Raw genomic sequence first — 20,223 nt, forward strand, 5'->3', positions numbered from 1 at the left:
AGCTGAGGAACCCAGGACCAGCCCTCAGCCCTCTGGGAAGACAGATGGGCGGCCTACCTGATGGTTCAGACTCCTCCGCTGTCAGCTGTGGGGCCATTTCTGTCACCACGTGCCGATAACTGAGTTTTCAACTCTGTGGAGGTTCCCTAAAACAGGACACCCTCTTGCACAGATTTGTATGAAAGACAACTGTGCTGGAGGCATAGGCTTCTAGAAGTTCCTTAACTCAGATGCATGTGAGCAGAAGTGCTTTCAAGTGAATCCAGTCACTTTGTTCTAAGTCCCACATTCCGGCTATGACTTCAGCCCGGCGAGTTCCCTCCAAGTTGCTGCTGCTTGTGCTTCCATTGCAATTCTTCCTGCTTTCTGTGCTCAGCTCCCCAAAGCTGCCTCTGCCCTCACCATGCTGTAAGGCTGTCCCTTGGCCCCCCAGCACCTCCTGTCCTCCTCACCAGCCTAGTCCAGCCAACCCCACTGGCCTCCGGGGTGGGCCAGCAAAGGGAGATGGAGAAAGAATGAGAGCCCCTGACAGCCCAGTCAGCAACGTGGAGGCCCAGGTCTGTGTTTCTAACCAGAACTGCAGATCAACCTCACAGGAAACTTTTAAAATAACACACACACACACACACACACACACGTGGGCCACCCCTCAGAGGTTTAGATCAGTGGGCCCATGTTGCATCTGTCTGTTCTAAGTGGTGGATGAGGGGAGAAAACAGAAAGCCCCCTCTCAGCATACAAATGGCAAAAAAAAAAAAAAAACAAAAAAACACAAACACAAAAAAAGAGGTGCAGAGAGAAATTGCATTAGGGAACAGTTGCCTGTAATTGTTACCAAACTTTTGGAAAACAAGAAACAACAAAGAAATAAAAGCAGTTGATAATTAAGTACATAATTGTACACACCACTTGTTAATTAAGCTTTTACTCCTAAAACCTGACAGAATCTGCTTACAAGGTGATAACGTGCAGGAACGTGGCATATGGTGAGCCATCTGCAATACAAACGCTTTGTCGATGAAAACTTCCCTGCCCCACAAAAAGAAGGAGATGCTAAATGTAGTTTTCCGGAGCAGAGTGATGTATCTTCATTCCGTGCAGAAAACAAGTTGATGGTACAGTGTGCAGATGAAAGAATGTCAGGAAGGGCCACGCGGCTCCCTCTGTCCTTGCTGCGGCTCTGCGCGTCTGTGGCCCATGGTAGGGGTTCTGGGCATCGCTGGGTTGGTTTACCTGGTACCTGAGAGCAGTGCCTTAAGAACAAATGAAAAGCAACACTTCTCTTAAGTGCTCCCGTTCTGGGTGTGCAGGGAGCCAAAAAAGACCTACGAAGGTCTTGAGAAAAGTGGGTTGAGGAGCAACGACGGTCCCCCTGTTTCTCAACTGTAGCCCACTGCCCACTATCCCACCACTGGAGCTGTGGTCTCCAAGCCTCCTAACCTCTTCAAACCCTCCTCGGCTGTAAAATGGAGATAAATTACTTACCTTGTCAATTGCCCTGGGTTGATGGCAAGCCCTGGTGAGATTGTTCCCAGACCAAACTGAGGGTCGGGCTGCTATTCGTCATGGCCCAATAACGAGATGCGGTGAACTGGGGAGGAAGTTTTTATTTCTGTAACCGGTTACAGGTAGAAGGCCTGGAAATTATCGCTAGACCAACGCAAAATTACCAAGTTTTTCAGAGCTTGTATACCTTCTAAGCTATATGTCTATGTGTAAGTGTGCATTCATCGAAAGACATAAGTGATTGACTTCTTTCAATCTGTAACTAAGGTCTGAGTCCTGAAGGCCTTCTTCTGGAGCCTTAGTAAATGGACTTAATCTAAATGGGTTTAGGTGCTGGGGTGATTACCCTTGTCTTGTCTCCTGCTAAATCACGGAGGTTTGGAGAGTTCCTTCAGATCCCCAATAAACTTATCTGTGGAGGCCTGGGGAGTTTCTTCAGACCCCCAGTAAAACTTGTTTAATCCTAAATGGGTCCTGTTAAGAATTCCTGTGTCATGCTTTAAGGCCCAGGAAAGGCCTCGGCAAAACTCTTGATGGGCTTTTTGTTTCATTCCAGCCTTTGTATAAGGGCACTGGCTTTTTCATTGTTTAAGATTTAACCACTCAGTCAGTACTCAAACAGTTGTGATGGAGGCCAGTGTCAGTGAAACCTGGCCTGCCACAAGATGATGTAAAAAGCGTATGTCTGGTGTGAGATTTTACGTATGTAGGAATTATTGTTACTAATAATAAGCCCTTGAACCCTGCGTACGCATACCTTCACTTCAGCTTGATCCTTGACCTGCACGCAGAGCTGCACAGCAGGCAAGCCCAGGGCAACAGGCTGGATCCTTGATCTTCCTGGGCTCCAGGGGTCACTGGGGAGGGCTGATCTTTGGGAGACGTGGGAGGATGGAGCATGGGTGCAATGGAAAGGGGCCCTGGGGTCCTACGGTGCCTGTGTCTCCTTCGTTCTGAGGGCCTTCCTAGTTCTGCTGCTTGTGTTCTAAGAGTCTGACAAAGCAGCCCTGCAGAAACTGTGGCAGCTGTAAGAGGGGAGGGCCACCCGGGGTTTGAGGCTTTGGGGCCCAGTGGGTGGGCTGGCCTCCTAGAGACAGCTAGCTGGGAAAGCAGTGGGGCTGGGGGCCCTGCCCGCGCCCACCCGAGTCTCCGGGCCTCCAAGTCTCTGCCTTGCCTCTGTGACTCTGCTTCTCCCCCACCTGCTTCTTCCAGGTCTTCTGAAGGAGGAGGGGTCTGGCCATGCCCGTTAAGAAGGCATCCTCCCCAGCCCCCACCTGTGGGCCTTGGCCCCTGCCTACCCCAAGAGGGCTGCCTTTGGTCTCACACTCATACCCACGCTCATCAGTGGGGACACACATTCCCAAGCACAGTGATCCGTGTGCATGGGAGAACTCCCACCCTCCTCTTGCCCTGTGGACCCCCTTGTTCAAAACTGTCCTCTGCTCAGGCCCAGGCCAGGACTCCAGGTTTTTGCTTCCTGGACCCAAAAGCGGGGACCCCTCCACCTCTGCTGGGGGCATCCATCATATTCATTGATGATTTTTTCTCAAGTATTCCATAAAATCCCTTGTCGGGCTGTGGAGACAGCGCTGCCTTGCTCCTGAGCGCCTCACCTCCGCCCCTGCCTGCCTCTCCTGCGGGGCCCACTGCTCTGTGCTCCATGGAGGGGCCCACTGTCCCTGGCCTGCCACTGCCCTGGCCCTTCCTCCAGTGATGAATGCTCCTGCAGGAAGCCCTGGGAAGTCTCTATAGCACCACGCCTGCTCTTGTCACAAGAGAGGGGCACAGTGTAGGCACAGTGTCTACTCCCTGGAAGGCAGGGCCATGTCCTGGTGGTCAGACCCACCAGGTATATTGAAGGGAACAGAGGATAGTCCCCGAGTATCTGCATGGGCCTTCCTGTGAGCAGGGCATCTGGAGATGGAGCATCTCGTTTCTTCCTCTCAACAGCCCTGGAGGGAGGCGAGGGGGAAGGGAGCAGCAGGGCTGTTGGGGGATGGTCACGGGCAGCCCTGGGTCCCAGGCTATGATGTGTCTGTACATTGGTGCCGCTCCCCTAACCAGGCCGCTTTCTCCCTTGGAAGTATGGGTAACAGTGTACATCCCAGAACAGGCAGAGGGAGTGCTCTTGATACTCAATACTTTACCCGTCTATGGGTTTCTTAGTCTCCACATCTTGTAAACAAAGGAAACTAGGTCTGTACAATCCCCAACACCATCACAGAAACAGATTCTAAAGCTGGAAGGAATCAGAGATGATGAGGTCCACTCCCCCTCATTTTGCAGAAGGAAAACCTGGTCCCCAGGGCAAGAGTGATTTGCTGAATGTTGTCAAGGCAATGGGAGGCCTTGCTGCCTTGGGGCCACACTCCTGCTGCTCCAGCACCCCAGTATAGAATAGCAATAGCAGGATGGCTGGTGCAATGACCACCAGACAGGTGGAGAAGGTGGCTTGAGCAAGGAAGTAGAAATGGAAGAAAAGCCAACTTCTGGCCACTGCTGAGAGGGCGATTTACTAGGGCAGAACAAGAGGGTCTCCAGGGACGGACAAGTGGCTGCTATATTTCTAAGAACAGAAGCCTCTTTCTATTGCTAGGGGCAAGAGCTCCTTTTGGGCATGCTCTTACATGAAATAAAAAGGGTAGAATTAGGGCTCGATGTGGGCTGGGGGGTGAGAAGCGGATAGGGGGCGGTGGTGTGGCTGAGAGAAGAGCCTGAAGGGGGGAGGCTCAGGTTCTGGCTCAGGCTCCAGAGGGTGGTCCCTGGCCCTGAAGAATGACTGAGCAGAGCCATTGGGGGGTCCAAAGCCCATGCTCAGCTCTAGGCTGGACAGGGTTTGCAGGCAGCGTCCATCTCAGGGCTCTGCCCAGCTGTGGGCGTGGCACTGAATCAGCACAGACCTTGGGCCAAAGCACCTGGGACGTTCCCAAGGGGGCCCCAAGGGCCCCACTGACCCCTCAGAGGGGAGGGAGGGGGATACCTGCTCCAGAACTTGGAGCCTCTTGGCTGAAGGGGTTGTAGGAGACGAGCTCCTGGTACAGGCTTTCAAGTGAGGGGAGGGGCTGGAGAGGGGAAGGAAAGTGATGTGGGAGGAGGGGTGTGGGCAGCATTCTCGGAAGGTGTCCCCACGCAAGGGAGTGGAAGGATGGACAGGCATGGCCAGGTTCTTGCTCCAGGCCTGGGACCCTCTCCTCACCTTCCAACTCACTCCTGCAGTTTTGGCCGTCCTCCACAGAGGAAAGGCTGCCTTGTGAAGGCCTGAGTTGGCCAGCAGCAGCACAAAAGTTCCACTGGCCTGTCCACCCCCACCCCTACCCCATGCTGGGGGAAGCTCAGTTCCCCAGGGCCATTTCACCAGCTAGCCTGGCACCTCTGGGAGGCGCAGACAACCTGCCAGTATCCCCATTTTGAACAGACAGCAGAAGTATTTGGTGCTCACACCCACAACTGCTGCCACTGATATAGCGGAGGGCTTATCCGACAGAGATGGCCCTCGCCCGGGAGCACTAGGGAGCCAGGTTCCTCTCCCCAGCAGAAGGGTATGAGGACATTCTCTTTGGAGCACCTGCTTGCTGCTCTGGGTCACCTCTCAGGCCCTCTGCCCCTACCCCAAGCTCCTCCTCTTGCACTGTCCCAGGGGTCCCTCAAACCCAGGCCTTGATGAGTGGGGAGCTCTGTCCCTAGCAGGACCTCCTGGCCATCCTGCAGCTTTCTCCCTGCACAGGGAGGCACAGGTAGGAGCCAAGGGCCGTGTCCAAGAGCTGCTCAGCTGCCAGCCCTTCTCAGCTTCCCAAGACTCCCACCCCCAGGTAGTTTATTTCTCAGGCCGGTTCTAGTACAGAGAAACACACTGCAGGCCTGCGGCTCCTCCTGAGCCCCGCAGCTGGCCACAGCCCACCTGCCCTCCATTCTCTCTCCCTCCCACTGTCCCACTGTGGCCTCCTTACCCCTCTCTTTCCTCTCCCCTCTCCCTTTCCCTCTGCTACAGGAGAACAGCACAACCCTTGCTGCATGCAGGCTCATACATCCCACAGCCCCTCTTCACGCTGTGGGGCTTCTGCAGGAATTCCTGTTGGGTCTTTGAGCCCGCGGGCCCTCCTCGCTGGTAGCTGCACAGAGTAGAAATGCTGGCCTGGTAGGAAGGAGGGGAGAAGACCTGGAACAGGAGTGAAGCAGATGAGGTTGAAATAATGCAACCGTTAGAAGAAACTTCTTGAGTAAATTTGGAGATTAAAAACATTCTCCAGCATAGCGAACGTACTCACCTGAACCCTGGATGGCAGAGATTAATGAACTATGGGATGGAAAGTTAATCTCCAAAGATCTTGCTCAGGAATAATATAAATTGGTTGCCCTGGGTATAGTAATCAAATGGACCGCTAGCGCTACAGTACAAATACTTGTTTCTTTTCTTTGGTAGAAGGAACAAAATTTGAAAAAAAAAAGAAAAGAAAAGGAGCTTTTAAATTTCCCTCTTTTCTCTTCATACATAAAGAAAAAAATCATTTGATGCCTCTGTTAGGCCTTTTAAAGCAATGTGCATGGGGCAGGACTGTCCCATCCCCCGCTGCTTTAATCAATTCTGTGTCTGCTCTCCTTGTTTGACTCCAATCTTAAATCTTTGGGCATCTTCAGAAAAAATTCCCACAAAGGGATCCAGGAGATCATCCCGTCCACCCCCTACCTGTATTGGCCTCCCAGCCCCACCCCCAGCAAAGGAGCAATCATCTTGTGCTCAAAAGATTCATTTACCCCAACCCTGTCCTCACCCAGACTGCTGGATGCCTGTCTTGGCCTAGGAGGACAGGCTCTTCATCCACTCATTCACTCATTCATTCATTCGTCCATCCCACAGTGCAGAACTGGGAGGCGCCCAGCGTTCAGCTTGTTAGCACTGAGAAGCCATGGGTTCTGGAATTTCCCAGAGTCCCAGTTGAATAGAATTTCATTGTTTTAAAGTGAAGGTTGATGTTTCAATAAATCCTTTAACAGATTTTAAACCTTTCTGTGAGTGAATCCACAGTCTCCACGTTCTGATTTCTCTTCTGCTGCATGGTAGCTAAGGAAGAGCCTGTGGCTGTGAGAATAGAAAGGCACCAAAAGCTCCCGGTCATGGGCGGTGCCAGCTGGGATCCACACAGGAATCAGCCTTGGTAAAGGGGAACCTAAATGGCTGGCAGCTCAGAAGAACCTGGGCCTGGGGGCATTGTCCATTGGCTGTAGCTTCACAAGAGACCAATTTCTAAACCCAAAATACCAAGTATGTCTTGTTTATTATTTTTATTTTTTGAGACAGAGTTTGACTCTGACCCAGGCTGAAGTGTAGTGGTGCAATCACAGCTCACTGCAACTTGTATTTTTTATAGAGATAGGGTCTCCTGTGTTTCCCAGGCTGGTTTTGAACTCCTGGCCTCAAGTGATCCCCCATCTGCAGCCTCCCAAAGCACTGGGATTACATGTGTGAGCCACCATGCCCGGCCCAGTTATTTATTTACCCTGAGAAATGCAACTGTCATGGGGACCAGAACCCTCAGTACATTCTTCCTATTGATTATGGATGAGGGAAGGCGAATCCTAAGTGCAAGCTCAGGGCAGAAGTCAGAGAGGTGTTTGGAGTTGCACTTGTATAGCTCTTCATTGAGAAAAATGTCGACATTAAACACAACAGCTGTGGAGGATCTTTGGCAACCAGGCAGAGAGAGGCCTGTGGCCACAGTGGGGCTGTCTGCCCTTCTTTCTGACTCCCAGCAGCTGAAATCTTCTTATGTCTGGGGACCCTTCCCCATGCTGTATTAAGTGGAAAGCCTACCTCCTTTAACAGAAATGCAAAATCCCAGATACTCACTTTTTCTTTTTTCTTTCCTTTTTTTTTTTTTTTTGAGACAGAGCCTCTCTCTGTCACCCAGGCTGGAGTGCAGTGGCGCGATTTCGGCTCACTACAACCTCTGCCACCTGGGTTCAAGCGATTCTCCTGCCTCAGCCTCCCAAGTAGTTGGGATTACAGGCACCTGCCACTGCGCCTGGCTAATTTTTGTAGGTTTTTAGTACTTACAGGGTTTCACCATCTTGGCCAGGCTGGTCTTGATCTCATGATCCAACCCCCTCAGCCTCCCAAAGTGCTGGGATTACAGGCGTGAGCCACCTTGCCTGTCTGATACTCACTTTTTTATACTCCTTTGTAGGTTGGCTGTGATAGGTGTCCCTGGCCACACCAGTGGAGCACCCAGGCCTCAAGCAGCATGTTGGGGAAGGGAAAACTCCCCATTCTGGTGATGGAAGTGGCCGTGACCACATCTGGTTTTCAAAGGTAGCTTTATAGGAACAGAAACCAGCAGCTCCCCAACATCTGGCCCTGTCTGCTGTGCAAACCACAGGGACAGGGACCTTTCTGGGGCGCCAGTGGCATCCTCTGGAACCAGCTTCTCAGTGGAATTTCAGATGCTATTCCTGGTCAATTGCCTTTGCTACATGGTATCCTTTAATAAATTCTGTTTCTGCTCATATCCACCTGAGTCATTCTCTGTACCCTGCAAATAAGAACCCTGCCTGGTAGATGACCCTTGGCTCTGCCACCTGGACTCAGTTGTCCAGAGTCACACAGCTGGTGAGTGGTATACCTTGGGCAAGCCCAACTCCCTGGACTGCCCCACCTGCCCCCCTGTCTGCCTGAGAAGTCCTGGAGGAAGCTGATGAGCGCCACGCCGCCAGGCATCTTGGAGAGAGTAAGCCAAAGGGTGAGTAAACTCTAAATGGGCTGAGAGCAAAACGCATTTTTTTTGGGGAAGAGATGTTCTACCAAGCCTAACTCTTTGGGCAAGGAGAGCTAGGAATGGTTTCAGGGCCAGGGACCTGATCACCACACCCCCAGCCTCTGGCTCTGAGCTGACAGCAATAAGGATCCCAAAAAATGAGCACTTAGCAACAATTAATTGCTAAGATGCAAAGAAAAATTGTTTTGAATATTAAAATTATAGCTATAACACTATTAGGAGTATGATTCAGAGTTTATGGAAACATTATTTATATTGATTTATTCCCAGAGCCATCAAGACTCCTTGAAAATAATTAATGTTGACATTTCCATTGCTGAAGCTAAATGTTGATATCATATAATGAAAATTATATGCTTGGGATGGGCTGTGCTCTAGGAAGCATTAAAACAAACACCAACATCTACAGATCCCTCCCTACCCCCATTACTAATGACCCAGTCACCAACGGGCAGGCCTGTGAGGCTCTTCACCCACAGGCCTCTAGCCCAGCACCATAGCCATCAGCCCATCCGAGGACTCTCAGAAGCAAGGGCCAGCACCCCAGGGTAAGGATGGGGCTCATCCAGGGCCATGAGCCAGGAGGTGGGTCAGGGTCTAGAGAGGAAGCCCCTTTGGCCAGATCCTCGTAGTTACTGAACCACTGAATTGCTGCTGGCCTCAAGAAGTGAGGGAAGGAGAAGGACGAGAGGAGGTGAGGGGAGTGATTTGGCTGTGACTCCCCCAAAATCTCATCTTGAATTGTAATAATTCCCACATGTCAAGGGCGGGACCAGGTGGAGATAATTGGTTCATGGGGGCAGTTTCCCCCATGCTGTTCTTGTGATAGTGAGTTCTCACAAGATGTGATGGTTTTATAACGGGCTTCCCCCTTCCCTCACTCTCATTCTCTCTCCTGCTGCCATGTGAAGAAGGATGTGTTTGCTTCCCCTTCTGCCATGCTTGTAAGTTTCCTGAGGCTTTGCTGGCCATGCAAAACTGTGAGTCAATTAAACCTCTTTATAAGTTACTCAGGCTCGGATATGTCTTTATTAGCACTGTGAGAACAGACTAATACAGGGAGTGAGGAAGAGAGGAAGAATGAAGGGAGTGAAGTCTTCCTCCAAGCCTTGGGAAATTCCCTACAATGTGACTACAAAGCTGTGACCCTCAGGCTGGCAGCAGAATGCCAGTCTCCCCTTTTCTTGAGGCAGCTCATGGCCAATCAAGTCTTTATGGGCTGATGCCTTTATAAGAGCCAGCCGTCCCACTCAGGGAGCTACACCCTCGCTACACCCTCTCATCCTCGCCTCTGCACCTCACCTCTGCCTTTGTTCCTCCACCAAGCACACAGAACAGTTGGCTACTCACATTCACTCTTACAAAACCCTAGGGAGGGGAGATGCTCAAAGATGATGACTTGAATAGCAAGATAAGAGCCCATTCATTGGTGGGTAGTGAAAGCAATTTCATGGGCTGTGACCAGCATCATAAAAAAAAAAAAAAAGAAAAAGAAACAAGTAGAATATATCCAGTGTATGAGTGTATGACAAGCTGGGAAGGGTAAATTTCTATGAATCCTCATTTAAGTTAGGTGCATGGACGTATGGGTCCTGTGTAATGTTTATTTTTCCTGACTAAAGGCTGTTTTTTGCTCTAGAGTTTTGTCTGGATTTTAACATTTCCATATCAGTTTCTAAAGTAGCAGTAGTTGGTTTCAGGGGACAGAAATCGGTATGTTCAACCCTATTATCCCTGTTAATTTCTATTTTGATTCCAGATGTGTTCCCAAGGGCCAGGGATGGAGTGGTGTCGGAGGATGGAACCAGGTTAAACTACATACATACACACACACACACACACATTGACACCCCCACACACACACTCACACACATACTCTCTCTCTCACACACACACTTATCCATACATTCACAACTGATGCAGGGATTTTTGTTAGCCTGTTTCCCAGACTCACAGAAGGGGTGCCCTGTCTACTTGGCCCACCATACTCAGCCCCTTGCAGAAGTGAGCGAGTGCAGGATTCAGTCGGTCACTCCAAGCACCAACACAGGAGCAAATTCCATGTGAGGCCTGTGGCCAGACCAGGCGTGTCACCTCAAGGGGAATGCAGCAGCAACCAGGCAAGAGTGTCTATGATCTCAAAGCCCCAGAGCAGGTGTTAGTGTGCTAATTAGCCCTTTTAGTTCCACCATCCACAGCCTGATGGATGGCTGCATGTTAGCAGCTCAGTTGGCCCCTGGCCCCATTGTGTGGTGTGGCTGCCGTCTGCCAGTGAGGGCAAAGGACCAGTGTGACAGCCCTTCTGGGTACCTAAAATCAATGGGTCCTGAGCTCTTGTGCAGCATCCCAGAAGAATGAGGTCATGCTGACAGTTGAAGGGTGGTGAGGGCAGAGAATTTTATTGAGTGACAGAATCAGCTCTCAACGGAGAGGGGAGCTGGAGAGGGGACGGGAAGGGCAGGTTGTCTTCCCCGAAGTCAGCTTGTCTCTGTTCCAGTCAGGTTGTCTCTTCCCTAAAGTCAGGGTATCCCTCTCCGAAGTCAAGTCGTCTCTTCCCTGAAGTCAGGCCATCTCAGTCTCTACCAACTGAGTCTGGGGTCTTTATAGGCACAGGATGGGGGCAGAGCAGGCTGCAGGTAGTATTTGAAAGGCGACGTTTGATTGGTAAAAAGGCATTATTCAAAAAAAAAAAAAAAAACCAGGAGAGAGCAGGCAAACTGGAATAGAAGTTCTCACCCTGGGTCTCAGGTTTCAGACTGTTTTTGGCTTGAAGATGGGGTTTCACCAGGGACCCACCCCTGTCTGCCTAGGATTTCTCTGCCTCCTGCCTCTATCACAACCACACTTACATACCCACACAGTCACACCCATACACCCACATATATACCCACACATTCACATACACACACATCACACATTCACACCCACCCACTCACACACACACATTTGCACACAATCATCCACTCACACTCATACACATATATCCTGTCTCACACATTCACCCACACTCACACCCACACACCCACCCCCCAACACACATTCACACCTACTCATTCACACACACTGGCACACACACTCACAAACCAGCAGAGACTCGGAACCTGTGATTTGCCTACATGTTCTTCATGCACATTTATTTTCCCTGCACAACCCCTGCAGGAAAGATTAGTCAAGGGAACAATCCAGGCACCCGGTTTTGTGCTCATTACAGCCCACAAACAAGAACATTCATAAAAGACTTTCTCTGACCAGGGACTCCCATGGGCAGGAAGTGTAAAGTCGGCACCCCATGCTGCTGCTACAGAGTCAAGAAACCCCATTGCTGTCAAAGGTTGCCTGGAGGGCTCTGGGGTGGAGAGTGAGCCATCACTGGGTGATACAGCATGTGCGCATTCATTTTTTTTTCCAACAGATTTGAAGCATCTACTGTGTCCCATGCACTGTGTTAATTTGGGGCCATTAGAGACAGGCTCTGGCCTTGAGTTGCCTCCTGCAGTGGGAGAGTAGCCAGGCGACCACGGCAGCACAGGGTCCTAAGTGTGATTAGGACTGGAAGCAGGTGCCAGCAGCTGCGGGGGCTCCGAGGAGGGGAGGGAGAGGGTGAGGGCATTCCTGGTAAGGGACTGCACATGACACGAAGGCCTGGAAGGCCCAGCATGGGGCAGGAGAGGGTACTTGGCCACGGTGGCCTCAGGAGCCCACAGGAGGACGTAAGTCCGCAGAGCCAGGTGAAACCCTTGCAAGGACTGGGTGGCTCCTGGGCAGCATAGAAGGAGCGGGAGAAGAGGCCCCAGAGGGAGCAGCCGCTCCGCTCTGCAGTTTTCAGAGAATTGGGTTGGGTTCTGGTGAGAACAGCTATCTGGGAGGTGCTCAGGCTTGTGGACAAGATGGCTGCCCTGAAGAAGGAGATTGCAGGAATAAAGCGCCTCTTGGTGGGCGTGAGGCTGTGCAGGATGACACAGCAGGCTTTGTGAGGGCCAGAGAAATCCACCAAGGGTCCCTCCTCAAGAGTGTTTTAGGCCCTTCTCAGGTCTCCCTGTCCACAAGCCTCCAGACCTGCCCTTCCTCCTCCACCTCCCCTCAGAATCCTATTTAAAGCCATTAGGGGTGGGGGCAACAGGGAGGCAGCAGGCTGCGAGGGCACAATGGGCAGGTCCTGTGGGGACTGTTTGGCATGGATGTGAAGGTGTAAGTTGCCTGAGGGGCCTCTTCCCTAGGATTCTGGGTCTCTCCCTTCACGGACCTCCCACCCCCAGGCAGAACGACTGGTCTAGAAAGGAGGAATCACACACAGTGGTCTCCGGGCATCCATGGTGAGCACAGGTTCTTCCCCTCAACTTCTTCTCTTCCTCTTTGCCTCTTCCCAAGAGCGCCTGCTCTCTTCGGGGGGATCCTGGACATCTGGGGAAACACTCACTACCCACTGGGGTGGAACACATGACCTGGGCTAAGCCAATTGGTGCACCTGAACTCCCGGCCCAGTGATGAAGCAGGAGTAGTCATGTGAACTGTATCTGTCCAATGAGAATGTGTCTTAGAACACTGGCTAGGAATGCGGGAACCAAGACATGGTCCTGCCCCACCAGGGAGCTCCCAGCCTGGTTGATGAAGGTGGTGGGTTGATGAAGGTATAGCATTGAGAAGGCATTGAGAATTGAGAATTCTAAGCATTAGAGGAATGTGTACACAAGAAGCACTCCCTCTCACCTGGCTTGCTCTTTCCCTGCCTAATGTTTGATGAAGATGGTAATATTTATTGAGCACCTAGGTCTGTGCTAAGCCTGTGCTGAGCGTTCCATGTATTAACTCATATCTCCAACTTTATCACAGTCCCTGTGAGAGATATGATAACAATCTTCATAGATGAAGACCCCAAGACACCAAGCAGAAAGGGAATGGCTCCGCTCCTGGACCACCACCTTCCTACATCCTGTTCACACTTCCAGTGCCCCTGTGAGAACTTTCACAGCCTTAATATCAACAGGCTTCTTTATTTAAGACGCTGCTGTGGAGAATGTGCTCCTGGGAGTGGCCACAAGCCCAGCCTCCCCACACCCCAATCTACCCCAACTCTAGCACCATCTCTGCCCTAATCCTTCTAACCAGGCATCCATGTGACCTTAGGGAATGAGGCCAATGGAACCTGAAGCTAGTCCGGAGGTTCTGTGGCCCCTTACTCCCTCGGGTCTCCTGGCAGCCTGTAGCCATTCTAGTGCTCCTGAGAGGGCCGTGTGCTTGGCAGCAGACTGGAACCTGCCCCACAGGAAGCTGGCTCATTTCCATGCAGGCACCACCGCCTCCTCATCCCTATGTGAACATCACACTTGCTCAGCTACATGCTGGGCTCCGCAGGGCTCCTGCTGCTGAGCACCAGGGCTCTTCTCTGTCCATAATGGACTCATGTCTGCTTATATGTGGAGCAGCTGGCCTGTGGCCCCTGCTTTAACACTCTGCATCCCTAATCTGAATAGTGGTGCCACTGCCCTCCTCCCCGTTCTGGCCACAGCTGAATGCCTTACCCAGCATCAGTCCCTTGGTGCTCCCAGCTCATGGATCTCCCAGGCCCTGGCTCACCCTCAAGTCCTGCATACCCTGGGGGTGTTGTCAGGAGTAGCAGGAAGGCAAGAGGGCAGATGCAACAGCTTGGCCCACCCAACCTGTCTTCCAACTACAACAGTTCTAAGACTTCCTTTACAGCTAGGGTTCCAGATGTGATTTGGAGTCACCAATATACATGCACCTGCATGAGACTTGACTTTGGAGCTGAGTCATGTGAGGAAAGAGACAGGGTGTGGGATATTCACTTTTCAGGTGTAGACAGTGGCAGAAGCAGCATGGTTTTGGAACCAGCAACTGTAGCAGCAACTTTTCAACTCAGCAGGTAGTTGTCTGACTCAGCAGTGTCCTTACCGTGGCAGGCAGGATGTGATTCTGGAGCCAACAGCTGCAGGAAGCTTCTAGACTCTGCAGCTTCATGATTGCAGAAGAGGCAGCAGCTCTCTTGGCAACTCACTTCTGCATCAAGGCTTTAAGAACTTAAGCCCAACCCAGAGTCTGTGTCATCAGCCCTTCTGACAATTCTGTATAAACTAATACCCAGTAGTAAGTCCTTCCTGCTTAAACTAGCTACAGAGGAGTGTTCTCTATCCAATTAAATCCTGGACGACATCCTGTCTGCAGGTAGAAAGCCCATCTGCTTGTAAACTCTCATAGCTGGAGCCCGGTGGGAACAGCTGTAGGGCCCCAGCATATGTGCCCTTTGGGGAGTCTTAGAATTCTATGGCTCTGGTCTTCAGAAGGTGTCTAGGGGAACAGCTGAGCACTGGCAACAGCTGGGGAGGATGAAGCTGACTGGGCAGTGGCAGCAGGAGGGGCCGCCAGGCCAGGGGAGGACAGATGAAGGCTGGGACTCTGCTGGGCAGGGTGGAGGGGGTTCTCAGCTGCAGATGACAGAATCCCATGATTCTTGTTTAAGAAGGGGCATTTATCAAGGGTTGTGGATGACTCACAAAAGCACTAGAAGATCTGAATAAACAAACTAACTGAGCTTCCATGAACAACTCCCAACAGCACACCCCAGAACGGGGCCGGCAAGGGGGCTGCTGCCTCTGCAGAATCCGGAAGTTGCAGGATATAGAAGCAGCCTTCAAAAGTCTGATGCCATGACTGGCTGTAGTAAAATGGACACCTCATGCCCTTCCTCCCTGCCCTCACAGCTCAGCTCCAAACCAAAGTCTCTTGTGTCAACTTGGCAGAATCTCAACGTGGCTGGAACCCAAGAACCCCAAGAAAGTCTGGGAAGTGTAGTGTTAGCTTTCCAGACTCCCAGGGCAGAAAGGGAAGCCCAGCCGAGGAGAACAGGAACGGGAAGTGAGTGAGCCAGCACACCGTACCCACCACACACCCCTTCCACTCTCTCTGCGCTCCTCATCAGTCCTATGGGGGCTCCAGAGTGGGGAGCAGGGTTGTGGGTTCGGCAGGCCCTGTCCCATGCCCCTCGATGTGGCTTGTACAGCAGCCCTATGTGAGGTGGTCATAGGATGAGGGCCCTACCAGCCCAGCTGCTGAACCACCACCCCCACCGCCACCTCCAAGTAGTTTAAGCAGAAAAGGAATTTATTCTGGGATACGTAGCAAGTCACAGAGAGTCACTGGGAGAGCCTAAGGCCCTTTAGTAGCTACACTACCAGGAATATCGTCTGAAATCACTGCAGGGCTGGATCACAGAGACCCGTCTGTCATGGGAGCAGGTCCCGGCATCCCATCTCACCCACCATCACTGAGGCTTTGACACTGAAACCCCTGCCACGCCACCGTGCCTGCAGCCACCCTCACCCCAGCAGTGTGCTCAGGGGCCGTTCTCTAGGGTCACAGCTTCCCCTTGGTGGAACGTGGCTCTGTGGCTCTGCCCTGGCCACACCAGGGTCTGGGAAAGTAGCTGTTGGGATTCCACAGTGAGAAACAGGGACACATGGAGTGAGCAGGGACTTCCTCCAACTTCTCAGGGTCTGAGTGGTCAAGAGAATGACAAACATCACCTCCAAAGCCTCGACCAGATGAGGGTTAAACAAAAAACTTTGGGATATGGCTAGGGTATGGCCAGGCCCTCTTCGGTATACTCTGCCCCTCCAGGACAGGCTTAGAGTGTGTCCTCCGTCTTCCCAGCCCTCCTCTGCTCCCTGGTGCCGGCATACTGGTGTTGGCTAAATGTTTGGGAATTGAGCTGAACCGTCTGCGTAGCTAATCCGCCTGGCTCCTGTCAACATGAGGGCGTTTGCCTGGCAATGGGGCCCAGCCTGTTTTCCACTCAGAAACGCTGTGGAGAGTGAGAAGATCTTGTCTGAGCAAGCTTCCCGTTAACTGTCACCGTGACCTTAAAGACTGGAGTTGGTTCTGGTGACCGGGGGAGGAGAAATAATATAACACAAATAGCAGCTACCATCCGTTGGACACAGTAGAGCAGCCGCATGGACTGGCTGGAGCCAGACTGCCTGAGCATGCACTCCGCTGCCTCCACCAGCTCAGCCCTGGGCAAAGCGCTGAGCCACCCTGTGCTTCCATTACCTCACACATCGAATGGGGATAGCAACAATACCAAAGTGGCCGTGAGTCCTATATGAGTTCATGCAAGAAAGGCCTTTGGAAGGAGGCCTGGCATAGAGAGGAGGGTAGCACTTTAGTGGTGCCTTCTGGGGCAGTGCTGAGTGCTTGCATTAACACCTCTAAGCCTCACACCTGTCTGGGAGGTCAGCTCATTAGCATCTCTCCCTGAGGCTCAAAGAAAGCAAGTCACTTACCTAAGGCCACCCAGCCAGTGAGTGGCAGAAGTGGGATTTGAACCCAGGTTTGTCTGACTCCAGATTCTTACCCCGAAGCCCAAGAAAGAGGGGGCATGTTCACACCATGCCCACTCCACACACACATCAATACCAGGGTGCCTCCCACATGCACAGCGCTGCTGGGGCTTGGAGATTCCAAGGGGAGGGGGCCACTGGCCACAGGAGGCTGCCGCAATCAGATACTGATAATCCGGGCTGGTTAATGTTGAGGCAGGAGTGGTCTAGGGTCCTGCTGGAGCCAAGCAGAGGGCTCTGAGCCCAGTCTGGGCACCCGGAATGGCTTCCTGGAGATGACCCTGGGTGGAGCTCTTGTTTAAATTGACTTACTGGGGGTATGATTTATAAATAATAAACTGTACCCATTTTAAGTGAACAGTTGGATGAACTTTAACAAATGTGCATACCTGGGTACTCACCATGCCAATCGAGATATAGAGCAATTCCATCTCCCCCAGAAAGTTCCCTCCAGAAAGTTCTCTCCCGCCCCTTTCCAGTCACTGTTCTCCAACTCCCACCCCAGGCAACCACTGTGGGCTGAGCTTTGAAAGATGAGTAGGCAGGGAGTGTCTCTGAACCTATTCTGGTTCAAGGGTTGCCAAAAAAATATGTATCAAAAAAAAGAAAGATGAGTAGGCTTCTTCCCCCTCATTCCCCATCCCTTTGGCTCCAGCCAGGGAAAGGGATCCCAAACATCAGCCAACAACTCCAGGCTGGCTGTGGGCCCTCAGCCAGAGTGAGGGAAACTGTTGGCTGCCCACTTCCTTCCTGGGCCTGACCTCTGGCTCCTGCAGGCCCCGGTGCCCCCTCCACCCTAGCTCTGAGCCTCTGAGCTGCCAGCCTGCCCAGTGCCCACCAGTGCTCCAGGAGGACAGGGATGGTGCCCACAGAACCCGGTAGGGAAGCGGGAAGTGCTGAGTGAGTGGATCCGGGTGTGCAGGGGGCTGGGGAGGGCAGCCAGGCCTGGTGCCCCCCTGAGCCAGCCCCTGGTCAGGGAAATACTAGGCACTTCTGCTGTACCCCTGCTCCCTACCACTAGGCCAGACCCGCTTCCCAGGCACCCTGGGGTGGGCGGCCTGGAGCAAGGTAAAGGGGTAGTCTCTGGTCTCTCAGCACCCCACTGGAGACATTCCTGCGCTTGGAGCAAGACAAGGGAATGGGCAGGAAGCCTCATTAGTGCCCAGAGCACTGGACTGGGGCTCCCCTATCTGCCACTGACTAGCATGAAGTTTGGAACCAGCAACCTCCCCACTCTGGACCCCTCCAGCTACACATGGAGAAAGATCTCTAAAGTCCCTACTAGCCCCAGAGGCGGAAAACCCTCCTTAACCTCAACCCTTCCCTCTGGAAGCTGTCTAATCTGCAACCCTCCAACTCGTTGCAAAATGCAATAGTTCGCTCTAGGCTGAGAACCCAGGCTGTGGAACCAAGACCCCATCCACCCTGGGCCAGCCAGAGAGGCAGTTTGACGTAGGGCAGGCGCTGCTAATGGGCTGCTGCAGATGCTCACTGTGCTGGCTGGAGAGTTAATTACTCTGGAGGCCAGAGAGAGATGAATACTTCATAAAGCCAGAGCCACCCGTGAATTATTCATCCTCCATTTGTCACAAGGGGTAGAGGGACGCGACAGACAGCTCGGAGGATGCAGGCGCCCAGATTGGGGGGAAGGGGAGCACGTGGTGCTGCCTCCCACTGACATCCAGAGGAACTGGTTCCTCTCCCATCCCAGCCTCGGCCGGGTCCAGGGGGTCTTGGCCCAGCTGCCTGGGGGACTCTGGGCCCCTCCCTTGCCCTCTCTGGTCTTGGCAATGCATCTGGGCTAGGTGGCATGCTCTGACAGTGACCCAGCCCAATATCAGGGGAGCCCAGGAGATACTGGGGTTGAGACCTCACCCTGCCACAGGACCTAGCCACAGGCGTGATAAATTCAAACCAGACCACAGCAGGCAACCGCAGAGAGAGGCCTCAGTGGAGTGGAGAGGCGGATGTGGGCACTGCAGGGTGGCATGGGCCTGTCACCCCCGTGCCCAGCCCTCCCCATGCTCAGGGCTGCAGCAGGTAGGGGGGATGCCCCAGAGATCTCCCAGCCCCTTTCTCCACCCCAGCACTTGTCCATCGCTGCTCCAGGGCCCCTGGGGGTTTGCCAGAGCAGAGGAAAGTGCTGAGTAGCTGTGTCCTGAAAGCAAGTGCCACCCCTACACCTGAGCTTCTCCCACTGCCTCCCGAGCCTCAGAACTACCTGAGGGGAGATACTACTGTAACCTCAGAGGCCGCCGTCAGCCATGGGTCCAGTTTATCCACCTAAACAACAACCTCCTTCCTTGTAGCCTTTTGATGGGAAGCAGGAGGTAGCTACACAGAAGAGGGCAGCCCACTGTGTACCTGCATGGGGCCCTGGGCCCACGCGAGCTCTTCCTGCGGGTTTCTGGCCTGGTCAGAGGGCTGTGGGTGGGAGTCACTCTTGGAGAGGCCCAGACCCCGTCCGCACCAGTTGGGCTGCCCTGAAGCCAACCTTCCTCTCTGGGTATGATCTCTCTGGACCCGAGGTCCAAGCTCAGCCCAGGGAGCGCTCTGACGCCTAGGCCTCTCCAACTCCTCTCCAGCCCGTGGACCCTGGCCCACGCCAGAGGAATGCACCTTCGCAGCACAGAGCCTTGCCTCACTGGACCTGGCACCCCGGGGCTGCGCTGGACAGAAGGGAGTTGGGGAGACCAGGAAGAACTGAGCTCAGCGTGCAGCCTGGGGTCAGGGAGGGAGAGAAGTTTGTTTGGGGGACTCCCACTGCTTCCTTCCCTCCCTGCTGGACTACCATTTCCCTTTCACACCTTCCTCAGACTGTACTAGCAACGTTCCTTTACAGGAACTGAGATCCAGAGAGGGGGCTCCGCTCAGGGCAGGCAGGGACCCAGCCTCGGGCCTCCTCCCTGGGGTTTCATTTCCTTCTCCACCACTCCCTTCCCTGCCCTCACCCGGGAAATGGACGTTTGGGCCTGGTGACCTCCAGGGCCCCTTCCTGATTCTCCTGCGTCTTTCTCCTTCTGGGTGAGCTGTATCCTCTCAGGCCCCAGTGTGGATTCCATCTGGTGTCTACCCAGCTTTCCTAACTCAGGTAGGATTTTAGCCTCTCTGAGCCTGTTCGTACCTTGGACAACAGGGTAACATCTCTTGCCCTGCTGACCTTGGTTCCTGTGTGCAGGTTAGATGTCATCAAAGATGGGAATGGGGCTTAAAGTCAGAAAGCTCCTTGCAGATGTGCAGTAGAAGGGTTACATGATTCTGGGGTCTCAAAGTGACAGCCCAGCTCTGCTCTATTTGGCTGCCCCATGTGATTTCATATTTGCTGCCATTAGGCAGGGCACGTGGCATCCGTTTGCTCCAGGCCTCCCCACTGCCTACCTCCTAGACTGGCCGGCTGTGTCAGACGTCCACCTTGGAGGCTGGCCCTGCGTTTGGTGGTGTCAGAACCCTCACTTCTACCTGGAAGCTTCTGGGTCCTGTGGGCACCTCCCAACTGGGAGACCACACAGCTGGAGTGCACAGCTGGCAGGGGCCAACCCGTCCCACCTGCAGCCAGCTGCCTCTGCCCCTCCCCAGTATCCAGGAGCCCCAGC

The 20,223-nt window shown here is 53.0% G+C and overlaps 1 long non-coding RNA gene across 1 annotated transcript; it reads right to left on the reverse strand.

Annotated features, from left to right (window-relative positions):
• Positions 1-909: 909 nt before the first annotated feature.
• On the reverse strand, positions 910-19,118 carry LOC105474475 (uncharacterized). Its single transcript, XR_011623807.1, has 2 exons — positions 18,995-19,118; positions 910-5,662 (listed from the first exon to the last, which is right to left on the reverse strand). It is a non-coding gene; the product is annotated as an uncharacterized lncRNA (long non-coding RNA).
• Positions 19,119-20,223: the final 1,105 nt, after the last annotated feature.

This window comes from Macaca nemestrina, chromosome 5, assembly GCF_043159975.1.
Source record: "Macaca nemestrina isolate mMacNem1 chromosome 5, mMacNem.hap1, whole genome shotgun sequence".
NCBI classification, from domain to species: domain Eukaryota; kingdom Metazoa; phylum Chordata; class Mammalia; order Primates; family Cercopithecidae; genus Macaca; species Macaca nemestrina.